Here is a 22,506-nt window from a genome sequence, read left to right as displayed (position 1 = left end):
TCTCCTTCTTCTCCTCCTCTTTCTCCTTTTTTCTTTTTGAAGTCTTAAGTCCTGCTCATTGAAAAATGGGCAAACTTTGTTGTTTTGTTGGGATGGCAAAGATTTTTTAAACAATTTCACTTTGTTGCCATGATACAGAAGTTCTTCTGTGACTTTACCCACGACTATGGTGAGTGCCTCTTGTCCCCACCATCAGCTCCAGCCACCTGACACTCTCTGTCCCTACCATCTCTGCCCCTGGCCAATGCCTGGGTACCCAGTTCGATGGTACAGAACTGGATTATTCAATAAGCACAGCCACTGACCCCAGAAGGTCAATACTAAAGATCTGGGGGTTTCCTTGGATTGTTCCTCTCAGCATAGTAGCCAAAATAGAAGTTAACAACCAACCAGGGCATTTAATTAAGACTTAATTTATTCATTTGGTGTCTTTTCCCAAAAGAGACTCCAAACACACTCATTTTTCTGGTAACTAATCTAAGTAGTGAGGAGTCCTTAGAAGGGAAAATATGGGGAGGGCCCCCCTGCAGCCCACAGCCAGAGTGAAGGAGCCTAGCTCCACACTTAGCCTTTGTCTGCCCTGGCTTTTGCCTGCCCACTTGCTCAGCAGCTCTTCTTGGGAATCCTCACATCTGCACTCACAGGGACGGCACAGAGAACGATAGTGTCCAGGCTTTATAGCAATGCATTCCTCTTGGAAACTCTTTCTTGTCATAGACATTGGCAGGGACACAAGTGGGGCATGAGGAGAATGTGCCCATAGGCGGGGGTTTGGAGGAGATGGGTGATCTGGGTTAGGCCCTTGGAAAGGAGGTGGCACACCCAGTGTGTGTCCCATGGCTTTCTTCCTGTTGTCCCCAACCCTGGGCCTGACACGCTGGAGGAGACAACTAGATTCTTGTTAAAGAGTGAATCGCTGAGGTAAACAGAGGGGTGTACCAGACTATCTCCACAAAGTGTCTACTAACAACTGGTAGTTATCTTTATGCATATGCATGAGGTCTCACTTTCTGGAGCATGGAGATTAGAGTTAATGCTTTTATTGAGGAGAGAACTATGGCAGGGATGTGAAGCCAGATCCCCCAACCAGCATCCGGGACCTTGCCTGAGCTTGGGGACCCCTCCCACTCAGAAGGGACCTGGAGACCACCTTCCAGGTCTAGGGAGAGCCACTCAAGATGGCCAAGAGGGTCCTTAGAGGAGGTGTCCCGGGACACTGAGACACAGGGTGGTGCCTGGTCCCTTCCTCCCACAGCATGTGCACAGCTCTCCAGATCATGGGCAATGCCCCTTGAAAGCCACAAGAAGTTCAGATCCAGTGAGATTTGATGGCAAGAAATCATCCCAAGCTCCCAAGAGGGAAAGTCAGCAACAGGCCATGGGGCAAGTAAGTTTCTAAGAGTCAAAGAAAAAGCTGATCATGAAAATATTAGTCTAATAAATGATCCTGGAAAGGGCTGGGGTGTCAGGAATACCTGTTGTGGGACAGGATCCTCCCTAGGATGAGGACCTGCAGAGCCAAGGGTGGGTGCATCATTTTTTCATTTCTGTAGAGTTTTGTGATTACATCATGATGGAGGTAAGCCTAAGCCTGTCCGCTCAAGACAGGCTGTGAGCAGAGCGCCCTCCCTGGAGGTCCGTGGGTGTTCCAGACATGCACTCTTGGCATCTGCATGGCTCAGCTCCAGCTCCCAGCCTTGCTGCTTGCTGTGGCCCTGCACCTGCTTCCAGGCCTTTCTGGAGCCCTCCCCCAGATGAGTTTGGGGAGGAAGTCCATACACAGTCACACCACATCCAGGTGCCCTTTTATAAGTTTTGACTTTTTTCTGTGAAGATTAGTAACAACATCTCAGCCGAAGTGCCTCTTTCTTGGCATTTTCTCTCCTTATTTTTTTGGTGTTTGTTTTTTTTTTTTCATCCTGATGTTTCTGTAGAAAAATCATTAACAGTTTGTCACAGTCACTGAAAGTCATCTCTGAAACACAGTATGTTAGTAAGATGATCTATAGAGGCACAGGACAGAAATTAGAAATCAGAACATGGAGAAACAAAACGTTTTTATTATATTTACAGAAATATGTATGTTCAATCTTTAAATATTTCTACATACGTTGGCTCAATTTTTTTTTTAACTCATGAGGTGAATGAGTGGGGGAAAAAAATGGAGACACCATGAGTCTACATAGCAGTTCGCAACTCAAGGGGATTTGGGCACCCAGGACAAATGTCTGGGGACATGTTGATTGTCACAACCGAGGGGCACCATGGCACCTAGCAGGTGGAATCCAGGGACACTGAGAAGTGCACAGGGCAGCTTCTCACACAAAAGACTAAAAGCCCAACATGTTGATAGTGCTGAAGCAGAGGTTAAAATCCAAGCGCTTTTGATCTTGAAGGAAAGGCCTCTGGGGCTGCAGTGCCATGAGACCCTACCAGTGCCACCCACTCCCACAGCCTTGGCTCCCTGGCTGGGATCACCTACCCTGCTGCTGACCTTTGGTTCACAGATGCCTCTCAGGTGCATGCCCGTATGGACTCTGCTGCACATCCTCCAGGCACTGCTGGTCAAACAGGGGCCCCCGTCTCCTTCCCTGGAGCAAGTGGGTACCTGGCCTTGTCTGCAGTGACCCACCTTTGTGATGTGCTTGCAGGCCTCCCAACTCCAGCAAAGGGTTTATGTGAGGAGGGTAGTCAACAGCTCACTTTGGAACTGAATTCTGTGTTGGGGTCTTTGTGAGCCGGATGAATCTGAGATCATATACTGCAGTGTCCTCATGAGGAGGACAAGGGCCAGAAAGATGAGCTCCTATTTCCAGACCACAAACATGGGGACTGTGGCAACAATGAGAAGGTGCACGTCCAAGTCCTGCCTTCCTGGGGCTTCTGTTTTTAACAGGAACAGATACAATATCCCTTTTGAATCTATCTCACAGCAAACTTACACCTCACTGGAAAATGTGTGTCCCAGTGTGGATGCTTGGAGAAACTTCTGTTCACTTCCACAATCAGGAAGACAACATACTGATCAGTTTCCTCCAAACAATGCAAAAAAAAAAAAAAAAAAACCACTTCATAAAGCATGTGGGAAGCAGGGGCTTGGATAGATCCTCATCTAGTCTTTGAAATAGGCTTGACAACTTTCCCCGAAAATTGTTTCCCATGTTTGGTGTCCGTCCTCCTCACCACTGGCATTCAGTGGCAGGCTGAGTGTTTCAGAGTCAGGAATCAGCAACAGCTTGCCTTCCCCCCGGCAGATCTGTGCCATCCCCAGCCACGTCCAAGTGATCTAACCCAGTGTGGCTGAACTCACTTCCAAAGAAAGCTGAACTGTGTTGGGTGCAGCCCATCTGAGTCACATTCTGCATGTGACCAAAAATAACTGGAGGACATTCCATCAAGAAGAAAACAGTGGCAACGTTTTTCAAAACACAGGATTCCCAACACCGTAGCAATGAAGAGAAATTGAGCCCTGGTTCCCAAGGCCCTCTCTCCATGTGACAGGGTGATGACAGAGCTCGGTTCCTGGCTGGGATGGGGCATCTGCAGCCCCGCACAACAGTCAGGAGAACAGTCCTACTCGGGGGAAGACACGTGGCCCACCACCGTGAGCACTGTGACCACCGCCTTCTCGGCTGGCGGCTCAGATGCACTTGAGAACATCTTGGGCTGGGAAGCAATCGGATGAGGACATCCGAAGGCGCTGTCATCTTCCTACTTGAATGAGGTACTGGGTAATGGGCGCTCCCGGGCCCGAGCACCCAGTGGCGCCCTCTGCAAGGGGGAACGGGCCAGCCAGCTCTGTCCTGGAGGAGACAGAAGAGAAAATGCTACAGTGCCTCTGAATCAGAGCTCTCTCTCTGCATCTAGAATGCATCTTGCAATATGCGTTATCTATAATAATAACGTTGAGAACATAGTGAGATTTTTAAAAATATGCAATAAACACCTATGTGCATATATCTCTTCTAATCCATACACAGGGATTCCACTAAGTCTTACTTTATAATGCAACACCCCCGCCCCCATTTCACAAAGACAGCTCCACATGCCAGCCACACAGGGTTTACGGAGCCAGGTGTGCCCCGTGGGAAGGCTGCAGTGCCCGGGAGCCCCCAGATTGGAGGCATTCCCTGACTGACCCAGCCTCTCACCTTTTAGGCTTTGGCCTGCTTCTTTGCTTTTCAGTATAGACTCAGGAGAGAATTATTTCGAGGTTCTTTAAGAAGCAAGTGTTCTGTGGGCTGACTGTGCAGGAAGGCCTCTGCTCGCACCCCCAGCGTGGAGCCCGCGTTCCTGCACGGTGCCTGCTATGCTCCCAAGGGCACCGCGCTCTCACCCCCTTGCTGCCGATTCCCAGGGTGGCATGAGGCGTCCGGATGGGAGCTGGTGCCGTCTTCTCTTCGCCGACTGCCCCGAGACCAGACGGTCTCCAGCACGAGATCTGAAGCCAGGACACACAGACCCGGGCTCCCCTTCTGTGCTTCCCAGGTGGTGAGGAAGGGGGCACAGGAACCCCAAGGGGCAGAGCTTTTCGGGATTGGAACTGCAGGAGCCTTGGCACCAGGGGCAGCCTGTCCGTGTGCTGCTGGGAACTCGCGAGTTGTTCGCAGAGAACGATGTGCGTTTCGGACGCTTATGTCTTTACTGCGAACCAGCCTCGAGGATCTAAATTCCATGTGACCAAGGACTGGATGTTTGTGGAAACGTTAAGGACAACACACTCCGCTGCTGGCTCTGGTATAAAGATCCACGGAAGCATCTTCCTGGGGTACAATTTATACTACCCCAGGGCCGGGGACTTCACATGGGACAGGAAACTCCTTGTTAATGTGGCAGGAGAAAGGTTAAAAAAATAATAATAATGATCTGATCATTAACGATTTAACAGCACCTTCAAAACAAAATGTTATCTAGGACAAGGAAGTCCCCAAATCAGAACCCACTACTTTCTCCCAACCTGGCCTCATCCTTCTTTCCCAAAACACATGCTCTTTCCACACTGGTGAATAGTTTTTAAAGTAAATAGGGAAAATAAGTAATATCTGGGCAAGAGGGGGGTTATATCCAAAGAGGAGGTGGGATGGAGGTCTGGCCGGGGCCTCCTCAGCCAACGAGCTGCTTGGAGGGGAAGAAGGCTTCCATTTGCTCTTTGCCAAGCAAAGTGGAGACTCTAATCAGATATGCAAGTAATATATTTGAACTTTAATCGATTAATGTATTCGAACATGTTTAGTATCATGATGTGATGTGCAAGGAGAACCCCAACATGCTGAGCTCTTCTCATCTCGTCTTCCTCCTTTGCTTCCAGAAGCTTCTATCTCAGGATTCCAGCCTGCATTGCCAGCTGCACCTGCATGAGTGCACTGCTTCCCTTTTTGCGAGGACTCAGTGCCCGGCGTGTACGCAGAGCCACCCAGAGACCCGAGTACAGTGTGCTGCTTGGGGCATTGCACTTAACTGGGTTAGATGAACCCAGGCCTGCCCCTACACTAGTGGGTCAAATGGGCTTAGACGTTCCCAGTGACTTGACCAACGTCTGGGAATATACAAGTAGAGGCTGAGCGTGGGTCTCAGTCAGCACTCGCCCCAGGGCCTTACAGATCTGTGGGCTTGCACCCCATGGGCTTGTACCCCCCATACGACCTGATACCTGTCCTCAGGGAGGGCAGAGAATGTCCAGCCATCTCTCTAATGTGTCAACCCATTTAGTTAACTACTAGTGGGATGGTCCTCAGAGTAATGGGTCCAAGAAATCAGATGCTGGCAAAACCCAACCACCGATCAGTGGAGCATTTGAGGAAGTGGATGGAGGATTCCTTAGGAATCTGGATGATTAGACTATGTCTCTCTCATTGCCCGTTACAGGGTTATGAGGTTATGAGGGTTTGAGAGATACAGCAACTCCCCCACAGCCCACTGCACAGATTTTGGCTCACGCAGGGAAATTCCTTATGTGCTACCTGAACCATCCTAACCACCTACTGTGATACAAAGATCCCGCTTGGTGTGCGGCCTCCCCGGCCCCTGTGCTGATCCCATGGTCCCTGCCCTAGGTCCCAGGCTGCACTCCCAGGCATCAGCTGCCAAGGCCACGTTCCCACACCCCGATGTTTCCCCACGTGCCTTCAGCTGTGCTGCTGCATACTCCAGGTAGAACCCTTCCGCTACACTGCACCATAACCACTTCAGGAATGCAGCGCAGGCTCCAAGCACAGAGCCCTGAGGAACCCCAAATGGCCTTACCCAGCACCCAGCCTGGACCAGCCAGCGGCAAGTGGACCAGAGGGCGGCAGCCGCCGCTGAGCCCAACCTGCAGGAGGGTGGGGGCCCCGCACCCTGACAGGCATCTCCGCCTCACCTTCAGCGCACACCTGATGCTCCACGGAAGTCAGCACCTCTCATGCCCAGGGCCCTCTGCGCTCTGCCCAGAGACCAGGCTGAGGGGCTCATGGCCACAAGCAAGTGTGTCCTACTTGAGCTATCTGGACCCACTGGCCACCGAGACCCCGGGAGGTGTTCCCAAGTACAGTCAGCTCCAAAGGAAACTTGCATTTCTTGGGAGGGAAACTCAGCCCAGGAAGGAGGGTGTAAACGGGTAAGACAGACAGCCTTGGCTGGACAGTGCGGCCTGCTGCGTGAGCACAGAGGTGGGTCGACAGTGAGCTGTGCACCACCAGAGGCTTCTGAGCCTGGGAAGGATCCTGGGGGGGGTGGGGGGGCATGGCTCTGCCCACCCCCAGAGGAGGCCCATCTACAGTCTGTTTTTGGTCATCCCCAGCTGAAGTGTGAGGCCAGAAATGGAGAATATACTGGCATAGGTGGAGAGAACCAGGGACACGTGACCCCAGCACCTACAAGGCTGAACCCCAATGTTCTTACCCTGTTGGCATCTTCCCCCAAAATGTGGTTGCCTGGAAGGCTGAGTCCCTCAGGCGGACCTCAGCCTTGCATCTACTCCTAGTCAAGTGCCTGGCACACAGTGGGGGCCCCAGGAGTGCCCAAGGAGGGTGGGCAGGAGGTGGTGTAGGGGAGACGTGGGAGCCTCATGTCTGCTGATAAATGCCAATAAATATGCAAATGATGAATCTAGGAATGCTCTTCTTACTTTCCAATTCAATTCCAGTGACCCAGGGGGTAAATCTCTATAAATTATAGTGGAGTGTGACTTGTAAATAACATTTTTCTGACATCCCTAAAGCATTGCTGTATCTTTGGAGTTTATAAATTGCTGATGTAAATGAGTTTATATAACCATTTCGTAGTTAATAAAAATAATACGCAGAGCAGTACTGGGAATCAGGTGTGCTTCCAAGCACATAAACGTGGCAGGTTTGGATATGGAAGTGCTGGTTTATAATTTGGTGGTGTCCATGCCGCTGGAAGCTGGGCGTGAGGTCTGTAGGGAGGAGGCTCGACAGAGAGCAGAGCGGGCATCCGCACCCCCACCCATAGCCTGAGCCCCCGGACGGTGGGAGCTGCCCAGGACTGGGGGAACTCTTCTCACTCGTTCATTCAATGTGGAATGAAAGCCAAACCTTCCAAGTGCTGGGCATGGTGCGGGAGTAGGTAACCCTGAGGACCCACCGATACTCTGAGAGGGCAGGGCCCAGGGGAGCCGGGGACCCTGCACGGGGAGAGGAGCTGGGGCATGAGACAGGCCAAGTGAGCCTCCAGCATGGAGCAGACCCACCCTTGAGGGTGACGGGCTCAAGAGGAGGCTGGAGTGTGAGGGTGGCTCCCTAGCACCACAGCAGGTGGGTGCAGACAGGGAATAACTGCATGGAGTGATGGCAACAGGTGCCCAGGCCTCAGCCAGATGCCCAGCAGGGCCTGCTGCTGGAGTGGCTGGGAGAAAGGACAGCCTTCGCTTCCACACCCACCTGGAGCCCAACAGGACGCACACAGGAGGAAGGGGTCTCCCGAGGGAGAGCGAGTGAAGGCCTGAGCCTCTACCTAATATTCTAGGTAGCATATTAGCAACCCACCCTACGGCTGTTTTAAGAAAGATACATCATGACCAAATAAAGTTTGTTGAAGGAATGCAAAATCCATAGGACACCAGAGTGAAGGAGAAAACCATATGGAAACAATGATAAAACTCTACATCTATTCTGGAATTTAAAAATCTTTTCTGGGGGCACCTGGGTGGCTCAGTCAGTTCCGCATCTCCTTCAGCTGGGCTCACGATCTCAGGGTCCTAGGATCAAGCCCCATGTCGGGCTCCCTCTTCAGCGGGGAGCCTGCTTCTCCCTCCTCCTCTCCCTCTGCCGCCACCACCCTGCTTGTGTGTGCTCTCTCTCTTAAATAAAATTTTAAAACAAATGTTTTTTTTTTTTTAAAGCCTTAGTAAGTTAGGAAAATGTTCTTTACTTTATACATCTAAATACCTACTAAATGTCTACATCTGGATCTCTAGGTGTGTCTGTGTGTATATACATGTGTGTGATCAATATGTCTCATCATATGTGCATCTCTGTGAGTGTAAGTCAGGTAACCACAGAAAAAATCCAGTATGATGCAGAAACACAGCCAGAGACAAGAGCAGCCCCCCCATCACAGCCCCCCCGCTTCAGGCACCACCTTACCGTGGGACTGACTGGTTGACAGTCGTTGATTCTGCAAGTAACGCATCCTTTTATTCTCAAAAGTGTCCTGATTTATGTCACTTGTGCAATTATGTGATCCCCCTATTGGAGGCATAAAATAAAATAAATGTATAATATCCAAACATATTTATTTCTGACTTTATGGTAGCTTATCAGGGAAAATCAAATAACAAATGATTAGAATTCATAAGAACATTCAGTGTTTAAATATATGTGTGAAAATACAGTTTTCTTCTGCAAGCCTCCTAAATCTACTTTTCCTTTCCTACAAGAATAAAAAACAGGAGATCCTGAAGCAGGTTCTGCAGTGACTCTTAAATGCCAGGCACTGAAGCCTCGTCCTCAGACAGCGGGCCCTGTGATGTGTTGACCCGTGACGCCAGTGCTCCCGTTGTCCCACTTCACAGAGGAGACACTGAGGCTCAGAGGGGTCAGTTTGGGGTCAACTTTGGCCGCCAGCCCCACTTGAGCAGCCACAGCCTCTGCCTTGCACAAGGAGCGGAGGCCCAGGGACCCCGCGTGGGGCGGGTGGAGCGTGGCGGCCAGAAGGTTTGATGGCAGGGTTGTCCACTGTGCAAATGGGCACCGCCCCACCAACAAGCAAAGCCCGGGAGAGCGTCTGCGGCCGTCTGACCGGCTATGGGAAACGTAGCAGCTCCACATACGCCGGGCCTGGCCGGCCACGTGGGAGCCTGGAAGGCCACTGGTGGAGGTGTCTGCAGACGGCTCCTCATCGGAGGCTCAGGGGAGGAGTTCACTGCAGTGCTGTCTTGGCACTCATGGCATTCTGTCCTCCGGCTGCAGAACTGAAGTCCCACTTGCGCGCTGGCTGTCCCCGGGAGCCCCTGGGAGCCCCTTTCCCGTGGCCCTCCCTTTCAGCAGCAGAGTCTCCCTAAGACCTAAGACTCTGTCACTTGGTTCTCTCACTTCCTGTCCCAGGACCAGCTGGGGAAAACTCTCAGACTTTTAGGGGGCCTGAGGCACCAGGTCAGGCCCCCTCTTTCAACGTCTGCGGTGCCACCAAGCGATGACAGTCCTGGGAGAAATCCTGGGGTGTAGTGGGAAGCCTTGGGGACCATCTGGGAACTCTGCCTGCCACACACACAGAGGCGACCTTCCTAAATAAGTAAAGACTACAGAGATCTTACTAAATGTTATCTCAGAAATGTCACCTATCAAAAAGAGAAAGTGGTCAAATCTTGACAGTTTTGGGTTTTTTTGTTTCTTTCATTTTGTTTTATTTAAAGATTTTGTTTATTTATTCATGAGAGACACACAGAGTGAGAGAATGAGAGAGAGAGAGAGAGAGAGAGAGGCAGAGACACAGGCAGAGGGAGAAGCAGGCTCCCTGTGGGGAGCCCGATGTGGGGCTCAATCCTGGGTCTCCAGGGTCACGCCCTAGGTTGAAGGCTGTGTTAAACTGCTGAGTCACCCAGGTGTCCCAATCATGACAGTTTTGAAGGTGTGGCAGTGGGACCCATGCCTGGAGCAGACGGTCTATGCTGTCCATGCTGTTCATCTGTGTGTGATAGGAGCCACCACATCTAAAAGCCTACACGCCTCCGAGCTTATGGACATACCTGGAATGTACTCCCTGACTCAGGTGTGATTCTGGAAAATAGCCTGGAGGACCTGCTGTATGATGAGGTGGACAGGAGGAGGGGAGAATGGTCACAGGGCCCTGAGCCACCCCACGGGATGAGTGTCAGTGGGACACCAGTGTTGGCCAGGCCGGAAACTGGAGAACTTGCAAGGGTGATTGGAGGCGCTGGAGCAGGGTCAGTCTGCCTCCAGGTGGGTCACAGCCATGGAGAAGGACACAGAGCCCCCTGACCCTACCGTCCATGAGACAGAGTCCTAGTTTACTTTACATGCCAGCAACACGCCTGCATCCCTGTACAGCCCCTCCTTGCTCCAGCTGATATGTCTCCTTACCAAAGCAAGAGGACTGGTGTCCAGAGCCTGGGCTGGATGGCAGGAGCCTGCTGCCGAGAGGCTGTCACAGAGCAGACCTGGCGAGCCTGACCCACTCCAGACACTCCACCTCATGGGCAGGGCAGCGCGGCCTCGGCCTCTGCGGTCATTGCAGCACTTCCTGGAATCGAATGCACTCTTTAGTGCGTCACCATGCAATTTTCTGTGGAAAACTTTTAACTGTCATTGGGACTCTAAGAAACTATGACCATCCCCTCCGATCTCCAGCAGAAAGAACGTATATATATTATATATATGTTATATTAATCTAGGGAGATAAGTCACTGCTCTGAGGCTGTTGTCTTCCGCAGGAGTAGACACTATCATCGCGTCCCCTTCAAAGCATCACCGGCACTCCCTTCTCTGGCCCACAGACCAAATTCCAGCCTCCTCTGGACCCATCATCTAGGCTGATAGGTGACAGATGGGTGGGAGCCAGGGGTGAGACGGGAACTGAGATCTCCCTGCAGGACACCAGGATGGCTCCCCTGGAGAACTGCAATCATTTCCTGGACGAGCCTCCAAGTAAGAAGAGAATTTGAGCCACCGGGAACATGAAAAGAAGACAATTTGGAGTCTGGGCACTTAGAAACCACAGAGTATTTGCTTTCTATGTGAACTGCCTGAAGGAATAATTCGGTTCACCCCGGGCCACATTGAGGGGACCGTGTTCTCCTGCAGCCTTAGAAGACTTGCCTTTGGTTTGCAAACCACACTGTGAAAATTGGCTCCGGCTTCCCTGGATGCAGAATAACTTTCGATCAAACTTAATTAAAGTAAGACCAGTCATATTTATCTTGCGTTTTCTCTCAGGCAGTGTTTTTCTTCTAATTGGGACTTGAGGGTATCCCCCAGCCAAGGCGCCTTGGGCTACAGAGAGTGGCCGCTCCGGGCAACCTGACAGGCGGCTGGCTCTCCCGGGAGGAGACACAGGCCCGCCCGCGGGTTCATCCAAAGAGGCTCCACTAAATCATTTCCATCCCCGCCATGGAGATAATTTTCAGCTTGAGGTTTATCTGCAGAAGGACTCTGACATTTTCAAACAGCCCCAATAGCCGTAACTCAAGACAGCACTGGCGACGTGAGCACAGTTTTGCAAGGATCCCCCAGGATCACACGGCTTGACCCTGGCCTCCTTCAGCCCCAGGAATCTGCGTGAACGTGTCCACCAGTGAGCTCCACACGGGGCGGGATGGGAAAGAGGTGCCGGCCCAGATGAGGAGCCCCCCGCTCCTGGGAGACACAGTCTCGGTGTAGGCTTTGCAATTTCTGCCCAATCCTGGTGTGTTTCAGAGGCAGAGGGACCAGGGCTGATAAATACATCATCCTAACTCAGCATTTCAGAGATTGTGAGTCACCTGAGCTGCCAGCAGTCGGAGCTCATCACATCACACGGGAGCTGCAGCCAGAAGTCCACACGAGATGCTTAAATCATGCACTATTTGGATCCCCCATTTCTTGCACTGGGGGAAGGATGTCCCGTAAGTCCCCCACAGGCTCACATTTGATTTCTGCTTCCTGGGATCAAGGCCAGCCCATGCTCCCGGGATCCCCGGCACTTCCACTGACCGCGACAGGCGCGTGGGTCTGTGCCCTTCCCAACGCACACGAGGTCAACATGGCAGGTAATTCTGCCCTTGACTTTCCAAGATAAATGGCCTTCCACGGTCTACGCAGGGTTTTGTGTCCACAGCTGTTTTCATTTTATTTTGTGTCTGGGATCTCACCAGCGCCGTGTAATTCTCACATTTTTCCAAATTGAGCTGTTTTATTTTCTACTTCTGCTCTCCTGCCACATCACAGGAGCAGTCAGGGCTCCCTTAAAAGGGCAGCATTTTGAAAGACAGGTTTACTTGAAAAGGAGCTCTGTAACTTATTTTCAGGGTTTTGTGCTTTTTGGATATTCAAGCCTGCTCTTCATCATTCATACATAGCATTTTCCATGTGACTTGAGGATAAATGGCCCTAATAAATCCCATTATTCTGAAGAACAATAAAAATAACAGGTTGGTGACACTGGAGCCATGATAAATACCATTTTTTATTTTGCCTTGTCATTATTATCTCTTTCCTCCTGCCTGGCTGCTGATAGACTGTCTCCCGGCAAACCCAGCCCGGGGATCCAGCCGGGGATCTGGGCCCTGCTGGCCAAGACAGACATCTCGGGAGTCTGTCCTCAGGAATTCAGCAAGTGTAGAGTCAACTTTTCTCTGCAATTCTGGACAATCCACAAAGCCTCCCAGCCAGAGGAGGCCCTGAAATCCCAGCCTCAGAACCACGACTGATCCCTCCTCATCCCTCAGTGGAATCATCTGGAACCCTGGCCTACTGGTTCACCTTCTCGAAGACTCGAGCCCAAAGACCAGGAGTTGGTGAGATGAGCTCAAAGGGCATGTGAAGGAGAGAGGAAGAAAGGAAGAGCTTTAGATGCTCATGCGAGTTGTGTGAAGCGGGTTGGAAGGCAGCTTACTACACTCGCAGAGCCCAAATCAAATGCATCGAATTATACAAATTCTGCCTACAAAACTCTTGTTTGTATTTATCTGGTTACCAGAGTGGGACCATCTTACTGAAAACAAAGCAGAGGGACTCAGCACAGGGGACGGTGTTAGTATGATACCCTGTGAGTGACACTACTGTACCCCTCCACCCCTGTCTGGGGTGGGTGGAGGTTTGAGGAGAAAACCTGTGAAATACAATGACAAGCCCCAGACAAGTCTCCCTGAGCCACAGGCAGGGGTGAGCCCCCCTGAGAGCTACCAGTCTCCCAGAGCCTCTGGCCCAACATCCTCCTGGAGGTTTCCATTTTAATTGTCCTGTTTAATTTGCATTTCCTCCTGACGTTCACATTTCCAAAGGATCTGAGGCTGACATGTCCCATCTGAAGGGGCCCTAAAGAAAGTCTTCCCTTTTAATTTAGGCGAGTGCTTACAGATTCCCACCCCGCAGGGCTCTGAATACAGGGGCGCTCCCCAGGTAAAACAGCAAACATAGCGACCATCTCCAGCCCAGCATGAGGCAGGCGTGATCCAGCAGGGTTAGCGCACTTCTTTCTCACACCAGCCCGATAATCAGGACTCTGCACGAAGCCCATTTCACAGGTGGGGCAGCTAAGGCAGGACCGGGATGAGGACCTTGCCAAAGGACGCCACCGTGGAGTAGAGCCGGGTACAGTCCAGCCCCAGAGGCCATGCACTTGCCGCTCGGCAATGTGCCTCCTTGGGTGCCAAGGAGTGGCCGCGTGGGAGTCAGGACATCACTGGGATCATGACCAGCAAATTTACTGCTGCCTGGTGCACATTTTAAAAAAAGATTTCATTTATTTATTTATGTATATATGTATTTGAGAGAGAGGGTGAGCACAAGCAGGGGGAGAAGCAGTCCTTCCCACTGAGCAGGAGCCCAACACGGGATTCGATCCCAGGACCCTAGAATCATGATCTGAGCTGAAGGCAGATGCTTCACCCACTGAGCCACCCAAGCGCCACTGCCTTGTGCACATTTAACCAGGATTTGTTCCATTCCTAATTGAAAACTCATCAAACCCCAGTGTCTGCAATAAGGCTCTGAACAGATGAGGAAGGCAAGGGTATAGCCAGCGAAGCTTGGGCAGATCATCGACTGGTCCAGTTGAATCCTGGTGTAGAGTCGTACCAAATTCCTCTCTGTCTACAGGTTCGGCCAGCCCATCTCCCTGGGTATAGCAATTAACATTCAACAAGTTGTCTAAACACACCCACAGCGTTCCTCAGGGGGTGAAAAATCCCGGAAACATTTGTCCTCATTTGGTATTTCATCTATTTGTGGTTATGGGAGTGAGGACAGGAAGGCCAGGCTTTGGAAACGGGGTGGGGGATACAGGAAAGGCAGACAGGCCGCCCTGAAAGCATGCAGCTGCTGGAGAGGGGCGAACACACACTGGCATTAGGACTGCAGAGGGGCCAGGAGATCCTGGTTAGGGCATCTGTGGGCTCTGCACTGGATGGTGACCAGCATCACAGATGCACACCTCTACATTTGCACACGAAATACCCTAAGGGGCCTTTGTGCATGGTTTACACTAATTGTCTGTGCTCTTTAAATTCCTAATAATTTTTTAAAGATTTTATTTATTTATTTATTCATGAGAGACACAGAGAGAGAGAAAGAGGCAGAGACATAGGCAGAGGGAGAAGCAGGCTCCACGCATGGAGGCCAACGCGGGACTCGATCCCAGGACCCCAGGATCACACCCTGGGCCGAAGGCAGACGCTCAACCCCTGAGCCACCCAGGCACTCCAAATTCCTAGTAAGTTTTGAACAAGAGTCTCTGAAATTCTGTTTTCAAGTGAGTCCTGCAGATGATGTAGTCAGCTCTGTCCACCACACACACGCCCTATAAAGGATGCTTGTGGTTGTGATTTGGCTGGAATAGTTGATCCCATTATTTGGGGTGGGGGTGATTATGTACACAACCCCAGAACACAAGAAAACACCCAGGTGGCATTATCCACAGGACCTCGCTCCAGGATGCAGCCAGGAGGGCTACATGTGGCTGGCGGAGCACGTGGCTGCCGTCACAGCTGATGGCCGTAGCTGATGGGGCTACGGATGGGGTAACACAGATGTCCTTAGGACACCCTCGTCTTTTTTTGACATGAACTACCACCTTCTTGAAAAGTGAAACAGTGACGTTGTAATAAAGAGTTTTCTTTTTAAAAAAAAGTCAAAAAGGCATGTTTCTAGTAAATATAAAAAATTAGTGAACCCACAAAACCATGATGTGATTCTGGGCATGTCGTTAAGGACATAGAATGTGTCGAGTGCCCAGGGCTTGTGATTCCTCTGCGAGGACTGTAGTCATGCATACACTGACCACAGTGAAGTCCCCGAGCTCCTCCACAAGGCCCATCGCTGCGGAGAAAGGAGTAGATGGGGCATTCTATGTATTTTATGACCAAGGGTTATGGTGCTAGGCTGACTTTGATGATGTTCGATAAAATAAGAGATGGCAAGGGGCAAAGCGAGAGCAGCATGCTGAGTACACTTTGGGATTAAGATTTATTAGTCATCTTAACTCTCTTCAGTCCTATATGCTCCGAGGATCAGGCTTCACCCACAAAAGTTGAGTGGTTTGGGGAAAAGGATAAAAGTCTTCCTTTTGGACTAGACACAAAGTCTGAAACACGCCACCTAAGACATAGGAATCGGACACGGCCACACGGTCACATGTACCCCTTCTGCCTGGCTGCCCGCAGCCTCCACAGGAGGCTGAGGCCAGGCGTGGGCCTCGGAGGGACCTCAGCTCCCCAGCCCTAATGCAGCCCCTTGCAGGGGAGACACCTGCATCCCAGAACAGCAGAGCTGCCCGCAGGGTCAAACCCCCAGCTACCCTGCTGGCTTCCTGACAAGCTGGGGCTCAGAGAGCTGGTGGCTGGTTGCAGGGCCTGCACACAGAGCTCTTGGCTCTCCTCAGACCCTCTGGTCTGCTTAACTGGGGAATGTGGCATCTGGAGAGAAAGCAACGGGGAGAGGGGGACACTGCAGCCCTTTTCATGCATTTTCCTGGTTGATCATCAGCCAATCTGGAAAGAATCCACTACTGTGCTCGCAAGAGTTCTGAGAAAACAACCCATTATTCTGACTTGTAGGAGAATCTAATGCATAACTTACTATTCAAGTAGCGTTAGACCCTCCGACCCGGGAAGTGACTGGAGAAGACCGATGGGTCCCCCCAGAATGGGCAGCCAGCGCACAATCAGGTTTGATATTTTAAGCACTTGGGGATTCCCGTCGGGGTGACAGAGAGTCAGAGAGTTTCAAAAGGACAGACTTAAGCCTGAGTAGAAAATGTTTTACAGCCGATCAAAGAGGGAAAGTGGGGGAAAAAAAAAAAAAAAACCCAATCAGCTAAGAAACTGAAGGCTTCCTGGGCGCAGCGGCCACGGTGCGGGGTGTCCAGCGAGGGCGGATGGCGGCCCCCGAGGCCCGGGGAGAAAGCCTGCCTGTGTGAGCAGCGAGGCGGCGGCCGGCCCCACAAAGCAGCCCCTATTTAAAGGAAGATCATAGCTCAAACAGTGTCTCAGGAGCCCCAAATGAGAATGTAAAATGACAGAGACAAGTGTAAAGAAAGGAAGATGAAACAGTTTGATGAAAGATTGGATAACTATGTGGGAAACAAGACGGCGGGCTTGGGGTCCACGGGCCCTTCCAGGACCCACATCCAAGGCAGTGCGGCCGAGAGGGGCTTGGGTCTGCCCCTCCCACTGAGGATCCTGCGAGGACCCAGGAAAGCCACTGACCCTTCATCCCTGAGGCCCCTCGGGGGAAGGAGTCCAATGTGAGCCTTGCAAGGATAAAAGCCCCCGAGGAGGGCAGCCTGCCTGGCTCAGCGGTTTAGCACCGCCTTCCACCCAGGGCATGATCCTGGAGACCCTGGATCAAGTCCCACGTCAGGTTCCCTAAATGGAGCCTGTCCTCCCTCTGCCTGTGTCTCTTGTCTCTCTCTGTGTCTCTCATAAATAAATAAATAAATAAATAAATAAATAAATAAATAAATAAATAAATAAATAAATCTTTAAAAAAAGAGCCCCCGAGGAAGAGGTTTCAGGGTCATTCTGCAAACAGGGGTGACCCAGTGAGCGGGGACAAGTGTGAGTTCCAAAGGTTTGGAAGAAGCAGAGAGGCACGTGGCCAACTTCCATTCTCAGCATGGGAGCCTGTGAAGGCAGAGCTGCCCACGTTGCGAACGGGAGAGGCAAGAATCCAAAGGAGATACCGTGACTGACGACCAGCAAAGCCCGCTTAGACCTGGTGCAGCTAATGAACGAGCTAACAAAATAGCGCAAGTGACACTTGCTTCGTCATTCAAAATTCTAGTCATAGTGGTCACAACTTAAAATCACATGGGCCAAACCCCATAACCCATGACACCAGAGCAAATGGCAGACTCGGAGCAAGGTCTGGTGATCGATATTAGCTTTGCGACAAAATGATGAATTCTCAAAACCTATGTCAGGAGACCTGCATTTCTATTTTGAAATAAGGGCATCCTGTCCACCTCTGGGGGTACTGGCCACTTACAGCTGCTCCCAGATCACCGTAATCTTCTCCTCAGGGACATGAGGTGTAAACAAGGACCCCAGAATCAGTCCATCTGGGTTTCAATCTTGGCTTCTCTACCTCTTAGTCAGGAGACCCCTGCACTTTAAGACAAAGGATACTAAAACATCTCATGAGGTGAGGTGGGCAGTAGAAAGATAAAACTGCAAGGAATGCTTTGCATGGTCTCTGGGGAGAGTATGAATTCAGTAGGTCATTGTATTGCTGAAAGAACAGCTTTTACATCTGCTATCCAGAAATCCTCACGTTTAACTGCCCCCAAGCATCTGAGAGAGCTCCCACACCGCACAGTTGTGCCCCTCGGGGAGAACAAGTTGCAGGATAATGAGGAGAGCACAGGCAGTGGGTGAAAGGATTGCTCCAAGGACCCCATCCTTGGACAGGTGGAAGGTGCCATCTGTGAACACGGGACCTTTCCAGCATGGCCAGGCTTAGCTGTTGCCACAGAGTCATTGGAGCAGTAGTACCCCACGAAGCAGTACCCCACAGAGCTATTCATGCACAGAAAATAAAGCATCTTTCTAGAATATGCTAAGAAAAAAATAAATAGAAAAAGATCTTGGTGGTCAATTATATCCTATTTCATTGATCCTTGATCAGACTAAGTTCAGACTTACCCATCTCCACATTTCTCCTGAGGTTTCCCAGAGTTGAGTGTGTCCATTTGGTAGCACAAGCAATAAGAGAAGAAAAGACACTGCTTGTTAAGTGAGGATCCTAAGGGCACGTTCAGTAACCAGTTTCTTTCTTTCTTTTTTTTTTATAGATTGATTTCTTTTTTTTTTAATTTTTATTTATTTATGATAGTCACACACAGAGAGAGAGAGAGGCAGAGACACAGGCAGAGGGAGAAGCAGGCTCCATGCACTGGGAGCCTGACGTGGGATTCGATCCCAGGTCTCCAGGATCGCGCCCTGGGCCAAAGGCAGGTGCTAAACCGCTGCGCCACCCAGGGATCCCAGTAACCAGTTTCCATGTAGTATCTCACTCATTTCTCAGAACTGGAAAGAAGGTTATACTTTTATTTCCATTTTTAAAATAAAGTCATGATTCAAGAGAGATATAAATAATCTGCCCAAGTTCACAAAGGTATGTAATGGCAAAGGAATTTTGGTCTGATCCTCCTGGGAATCTCCCATCAGAATGGCTTCCCCTCGGCCCTCCCTCTCTTGAACCATATTCCAATTCATCACCTTGCTTCCAGGCTGAGATGGCCTTCAGAAGTCCTTACAGCCTCAGGATGTGGGGCAAATCCCTCAGCCTTCCACACGCATTCTGCACCACCTGAAACTCCATTCACTCTACACTGGGCTCACTGTTCGTGGCACCAAATCTGCTGACCGATCCTCATACTCCCTCCACTTCTCAGATCCTCTCAACCCCTCTGCACATGGTTTTCCATCCAATAGGTCTTTTGAGGTCACTGGCATGTCTGACTGCACACAATCCTGCCAGACAAGCTCCTAAGCCCACCTGCTGACAGATCCAGATGAGGTTGAGTCAGCTGAGTGGGGGAGCTGCACACGGCAGCGGCACCCCCTCCATCACGCTTCTTGCCTGGTCCTTGCTATGTTCTGTGTTCTGAAGTCCTGAGAACAGTCTTCTGTGTGCCCAGAACTCAGCTGTGTCCGACTACCAGTGGGCATCTGTGAGGGCTAATTGTGAATGAAGGGAAATCATTTCTGGACCTGGGAGAAGCTGCATTTGGCCATGTCCCCTACTCTTAAATTTCTACTGCTGGCCGCATACAGGGCCCACCCCTTATGATACCCTGATCGAGCCACTGGCTTTGGGTTCTCTGCTCATTATCTGTCACTCTAAGGTCGAAAATTAGAAGGAACAGCGTGTCTGAGTCGGAGGGAAAATATCCACACAACAAAACGGGCAGGCGGACCGGTCCTGAGTCACATGGCTTGGGTAGTGGCTGGTGGGAACGCCAGCTCCCTTCGCTTCAGAAACAGGTATTTTTCTGCCCCATTGGCTCCAAGAATGTCTCGGCCTACATCCTTTTATGGTTAAATGAGAATTTTTTTCATAAACTTTTGTTTTCCAGATATGCAAATGAACTCGCCTCCCCTTGTTCCCCTTTCCCCCTCTTAGCCACATCCCAAGGCTAGAGAAGCACCCGGAGAGGAAACCAAGTAGAAAAAAAAAAAAGACAGCGTGCGTAAAAACTGGGTTCCTAGTAGCTGCTTAAAACAAACCGAAGCAGAAAAAAAAGGACTCTATTATCAAATGCGGAGCTGGATTCCTGGAGAATTTTGCTTGCCAGCAGCGGCCACACTAGCAGCAGAGGCTCGGCCGCACGCCGCACCTGCTTGTACAGTTCAAATTAAAACCTGAAACCCAGCAAATCCCACTTCACAATGGCTTTCAGTGCTGCAGCCTCTGAATTAAAGGCCTCCATTGTTTGGAAGGATTATTTCCTTGCCTCTACCAGCTTCAAAGAAATGCGAATCTTCACTCACTTTTCTATTGATCCTTGTTGATCAGATTAACTTTGTTTTGGATTCCTACTGAAACAAAGACAAACAGATACATTTTAAGCACTTTTATGTACAGCTTTGTTTCAGTTCAGGATTCTTATTGTGCTTCTACTTCCTTGTTATAAAGATTACTAGGCAGTTGGGAGAAAATAAGGGAATTACCATAAATTCTATTCACTAAATACCAACACTTTCAGGCAAATTATCTCAATTGTAAAATACTTTGGCATACCAAGTAATTATATGCAATTAAAACCCCACTGTTCGTTTACCTTCCCTTGTTGACTTATAATAGAATACCTGTATCAGGAAAGCAAAAAGATTAGCAGGCCCTACACATCAAAGGCATCGCTCAACACCCACAACGTAGAGCCAAACCGTGATCCTACTCATCGGGCACTTCAGATTGCAGATGAAATTATTTAAGACTCTGCCACTCTTTAATATGGAGAATCTGAGGCGTATTTCCTTGAAGACAGAATGTTCTCAGGCTCTTTGTAAATATACCGAGGCAGCTTCCCCCTGCCTGCTCGGTGCTCTGCGGCATGACTCAGACACCCGGGGCTGAGATTAATGAGTTTCACTATGGGCCACCCCACTCACTTCCTACCTGCTGGCCGTCCGCCGTGGGCCCTGCCTGAGTCTGGTTTACACCTAGGATCATGGAGGCCCCCTCACCACCACGCCTGTGTCGGGCAAAGAGCCAGGAAGCAGACACATCTGCCATTTGCCCAGTCTTTGCCCTCGAAGACCCCCCTCCGCGCCCCTCCCTCTGACAGGTGCTTGCACTGAGACCGCCCTTGGGCAGACCCACCGTCACCAGGCCCAAAGCCAGAGTTCTGTGTAGGTGACATCAGTTTGTGGGAAGCAAGAGGCTAATTATCTCTTGAGCATTAGTTTGCAACCAGCCAACCGACCAACCAACCAAACCCCAAACAAAACAAAACAAAACAAAAAAACCCACACTTCTTCGGGAAGTTTTAAGGACTTGTCCACGCTTGCCAGGATACCAGGGATGATGACCAACAGTCCAGCATTTCTCGGGATGGAGGGACTCCCCAACGTGAAAACACAGGGAGTCCTGAGCAAACTGGACAGGCTGGTCACTCTCTCCTATGTCGTGGATCATTTGTCCATGACTTTGTATGATGGGGACCCTGGTGGGCCTGTGCAACTCACACCATGACTCCCACATGTGAGGGCAACCATTCCCAAACCCTGCACACCCTGCATTCACCATGTCCCCCAATAAACAAGGCCACAAGTTAGGAAAGGCCTCTTGTCCCGTGTCAGAGCCACACAGCTCTTCCTACATAAATTAATAGGATTTTCCTCGTTAGCCACTTCATCACCAGCTCCAAGATCGAATTTCGCCAAACAGGCATCAGACAGTTCTCCATCTGGCAGGGGAGAGAAACCAGTCTGTTGGCTGGGCCCACATCTCTAGGCAGAAATTTAAGTTCAATACATATTCTTTTCCACAGCATCAGAGGTGCTGAGGGGTGGTGAGAACAGAGGCCCACGTGGACCCCTCTGTCAAGGTGGCTCTCCCACATTGCAGAGAGAGGTGAGAACACCCGAGGGCACTGCCCCACCGGCAGTCCACTCCCTCCTGTCACACGGCCCGGAAAGTCAATGGTTGCTCTTTCCGCCATGTCTCTGAGCCTATAGCCACCCACCTCTGAGGGGCACCTGCCTTCCTGCTTCTCCAAGGAACAGTGTGGGGAGATTGGCCACCCCTACCAACTCCCGGACTGGCTTCAGGACAAGCGTGAGCCCTTACAGAGGCCCGAGAACATGCCCCATAGACATAGAGGTGAAATTAGGCATACCTACCGGATATTTTTATGACAGTGGATTGGAATATGCGATCATCTGGTCTCCAAAAGCCAAAATGAAGCATCTTCTCATAGGAAGCCAAATCCAATGATTTATTTTTGAGAGATCTTTTACCTTAGGGTTTATCAAATTTAAGTTGCAATGAAAACATAAAAATAAAAAGTAGAACAACTGGGGCTTGAGCCTCTACTTCACCATTTGCCTGCAACTTCACAGCTCAGAAAGAGCATCCCTTTCCTCACCTGCTAAGCTGGCACATCCTGCATCCCTCCCACTGTGCTCAGGACTAATTAAATGATGTGGAATGTCTCAAAAACAGTAAAATACTACTAATAATTATATCTTAATAACATACAGTGACTTTTCCCATTAAGTTCTGTTCCCCCATCTCAATGCTGAGAGGAGACAATCACCAAAACTTTATTCAGTGATACTAAGTAGCAGGTCTCTTCAAAAATGGTACCTTCTATTAACTATGTCAGGTTAACATGACCCATGTT

This window comes from Canis lupus, chromosome 31 (genome assembly GCF_048164855.1).
Source record: "Canis lupus baileyi chromosome 31, mCanLup2.hap1, whole genome shotgun sequence".
Classification (NCBI taxonomy): Eukaryota; Metazoa; Chordata; class Mammalia; order Carnivora; family Canidae; genus Canis; species Canis lupus.
The sequence above is the reverse complement of the archived record's forward strand: the minus strand, read 5'-3'. Positions refer to the sequence as shown.